The sequence below is a fragment of the Atta colombica genome, unplaced genomic scaffold, assembly GCF_001594045.1.
Source record: "Atta colombica isolate Treedump-2 unplaced genomic scaffold, Acol1.0 scaffold120, whole genome shotgun sequence".
Lineage (NCBI taxonomy): Eukaryota > Metazoa > Arthropoda > Insecta > Hymenoptera > Formicidae > Atta > Atta colombica.
In genome coordinates, this window is record NW_017259207.1 from 959,542 (window position 1) to 963,496 (window position 3,955).

The 3,955-nt window shown below is 32.3% G+C and overlaps 1 protein-coding gene across 1 annotated transcript in view; it reads left to right on the forward strand.

Moving 5' to 3' along the window:
- LOC108694561 (transient receptor potential-gamma protein) overlaps nt 1-3,955 on the forward strand; it is a 116,081-nt gene that overhangs the window by 51,422 nt on the left and 60,704 nt on the right. Inside the window, exon 2 of the mRNA XM_018204124.1 lies at nt 2,391-2,433. The gene's annotated coding sequence lies outside the window, so the exon portion shown is untranslated. The remainder of the gene's footprint in view (nt 1-2,390; nt 2,434-3,955) is intronic.

A 3,955-nucleotide genomic window follows, 5' to 3' on the forward strand; every position in this document is an offset into this window, starting at 1 on the left:
TATATATATATATATATTAAATCACTGATATTAAAAATCTATTAATGCGGAAAATGTCATAATACGGATATAGGGAGAAGGTAATAGCGATCATATCCTTAATCAGTCTCTGACGTGAGACGTTATTGGGTTCTCGACACATAGACGTGAAGATGGTTTCGAGCCCTAAATCGAGGAGAATCGCAGGAAACTAGAAGGCGGGGAGGGTCTATCGATTTTCCCGCAAGCCCGGAAGGTCTAGCTTTAGGAGGAAGAGGCTTCCCTCGAGAGGTTTCTCTCGCCATTTCCCTTTCGCAAGTGCGGAGGAGGGCTACTAGGAATCCATCTCGCGGTGAGAGGCGACCACAGAATCTTTTTGTCGGTTTCTCCGGAAGAGTCACGATTTCTCGAATAAGCCTGGTTTATGAATCGCAGAGACCGCAAGGAAAGGCGCTCTGCAAGCTGAGGAACTAAAAAATCATGAAGAATTGGACCTTCTTTTCTTATGAGTTTCATTTTGTTTTACGAGTGTATTTCGAGACGCTCGTGTATATTTCATCGCATAATTTAATTGTCGAGATCGCCAACTGAATATTTGGATATTTTGCTTAATCAACACACTTCATCAACACACTTGTCTTATACTTCTTATTTCACTTCAAAAAATTCACACGTTATGATCGTGTAAAATTTTTAATTATCGCGTGAAGTACTTAACAGTATGTAATAAAGAATATTGACATAGAAATAATTTTCTGTCTTGTATATGACACGAGATGTTTAAATAATAATGATAACGAAGACAACTTTTAATTGAAGATTTGCTTGCGGTATATAGACCTACATTCAGTCTTTACTTGTAAAAAAAAAAATCTCGTGCATTTTATTAAATTATTTGAAAGGTATTTGATGTAAAATAAGTGAAAGTATTTAATTTTTTACAATTTTCATATCTCATAATTTTTATCATTTTCATAATTTTTTATATAATATTTTTCTAACGTTTTAATAGGCCTTATTTAACTTTTTTTTATATATTCAGGAAATTTTACTAAATAATTGGAATTGTTCGAGTATCAGTTCATTACGATTTTAGTTACTTCGAAATAATTTTGATAACTTTTTTTTACAATATTACAAATTTTCTAAATTATAGAATATTGAGAGTCCTAGTTTTTCTCCACTTTCTTGTCAGATTTCAATAGTAGGAGGAAGTTTTTTCCGAGTACGCCTTACGCTCTGCAAAACGAAAGTTCTTCATGAAAGTTACAAAGTAAGCGAATTGATGTAATGTATGGATCCGTTTGTTGTTCGCCGGATAGAGAAGCAAAAGTAACAGTATTTGCTAGATTCCGAGAAAAACAGCGATGTCATATTTTACTGGCGATCCTTTCGCGTCATCGCCAGAAGTTTCTTTCGCCAGGTTTCGCTATCATCGATTGAAGCTTCTTCCGATCCCGTGCTCTATTCTGCTGTTCCCTCGGCGCTAGCGGGGATCTTCTGATCCCCTTATCCTGAATAAACTTCATTTGATGGAAGCGAAGTAATTTTTACGGGCAATCTTAGGAGTTTGTGGTCGACTTGCGATAATAGGATTGATAATAGAATTGGCTGTGGCCGTTCGCAAATGCTGTTATAATAAGTTTATATAATTATATTGATAATTGATTCGGCAGGAAAATTGTTAGCTCGAAACATAAAGAAAATATTGAATGTTGTAATGTGAGTTGTTGTAAAATAATTTTATTTATGTCAAAGATTTTTTTCTACATATAATATTTTTTACATACATTTACTTAGATATCAAAAGAAGATGGAAATCCAATTCCTAAAAATATTTCATTATTTTTAACATCCATGTGTGCCAATTTAAATTAATCTATTTTTCTGTGGTTAGTTTTAAAGCAAAACAGCATTCATTAACGTATGTTATACTTAGTAAATAATAAATTAAATTTGAGTCGAATTTAATACATTTTCTTAAGTTAAATTGTTTAATTCCATTGTTTTAATTAAATAAACGATATGCTGAATATAAGAGCAAAAATTGAATAGGGGCGAGAATAGAAATAATTAAAAATAACCCAAATTTGATATAATTTAACATTATGAATTTAACTGTAGTATTTTGTACACAGTATTTTTCTATCTTGTGCATTAAAAAAATACTAAATTTTAACAAATATTTGTTAGAATAATTCTAAATAATTTTCTAAATATAACCATATATTTATATTTATAAGAATCATTTAATTATTTTTTTTATAGAATTAATATTTATTTATAAATAAATGTTTACTTAGTATTATTCAAAAAAATATATATTAAGATTTAGCTATTTTTTTTAGTGTATAATTTTCTTTTTTATCGTAAGAGCGTTATATCTGATCATCAAATTTTTTACGTTTCAGTTTTTAGCCGGGGGCGATCATGACAGGAACATACCGGAGATCGGTGAGTACAGCTAGAGTGAATAATGCTTTCTATTGATTTCATCTTCTGTCATCCGTTATCCTTTTTTTCCTTCCTTTTTTGCTATATATTTGTAAGATTATTCTCGTTGTATACTTGGAGTTTATTCCAAACATTTCATTTTGCTGGAAATTTGTGAACTTTTGTTATCACTGAATTAAACAAGCTAAAGACATCAAATTTATTTGCATTAACTGACGATTAAATTAGCAATGCAAAAGAATAGTCTAACGAGAAAGTAAATTTTAACGAGAAGAAAATATAGTTATAAAAATATTTACAATATTTACATGGTATAAAATAATACAGCAACATCTATATAAACGAACATACATATCTTATGTTATACATAGATGAGAAATACATATGTATCGTTGATTATTTGTCAAAGTAACAAGAAGCGATGGGAGCTTTCCTGTGTCAAATGCACTTAGCGTAATTTAAAAGTATCGCCCACTGGCTTTACATATTGCCAATAACTGGCCACATGAGAATTAACCAGCGCAACATGCATATTCAAGGAATTATTACGTTGTTAACTGGTAGGATCAATCTCCATAAATTTTGTGTTCAGAAAGAGCGACAAATTTTAGAGGAAAATGCGTGCGAAGGTAAAAATCCTTTACTTTCGATTTAGCGTAAGATATTCGGCGGGTGATAAATCGTGGCTATCGTATCGAAAGTTCAACATTCTTATTCCCCGTAGCCGGGAAACTTTAAACGCACCGCATCGTGTGTTTCGTACACATCGTTGATCACAATGAACGATCATCTGTGCACACCACGCGGGCGGGGAAAATAGCCGCGGCATCTTACGAAAATATTTATGGAGCGGTATCGAGCGTCTGAATTACTTTCCAAGATCGACGAAGATATCGGTGGAAATATTTTAGTGGAGAATCTCGTTCAGCAGTCGCTTACATTCACGCGTTTATTAAAATCTCGCTTACGCTCTGCTTAAATCTCTAATTAGAATTTGGGAGAATTCCACGTTGACGATGACATTTAAAGATATAATTACCGCTTTATTCTGCGGTTATATGTTCTATATATATTTTTTAAATTTATTTCAAGCTCTTTTTTCAGGGAATTGCGGAGATCCATTTTTGAAGCTCATTTTAAGCTGAGAAACTATAACGTTAATAACTTTGTTAACGTTATTAACTTCATTCACGATACGCTTGTTAAAGGATATTTCACGTAGCCATCGAATATTCACGCGTCGACAGCTGACAATGGTCCGTTCAACCGCGATACCGTCCTCGTTATTCACGCATCATTTGTTTCGTATCCCACTAGGTCTCCCATTATATTCCTGATATCCCGTCAGAAACGTCAGCACATATCGGAGAAAAGAAACGCGTAAGACATATAAAACAACAAGATGAAAGTATTCTCGCGAAATTGTTATCCGTTTTTTTTATGAAACAGTACATTAGGATAATGAGATTTTTATTACGCGAATAAATCTTACAACAAATATATATATATATATATATATATA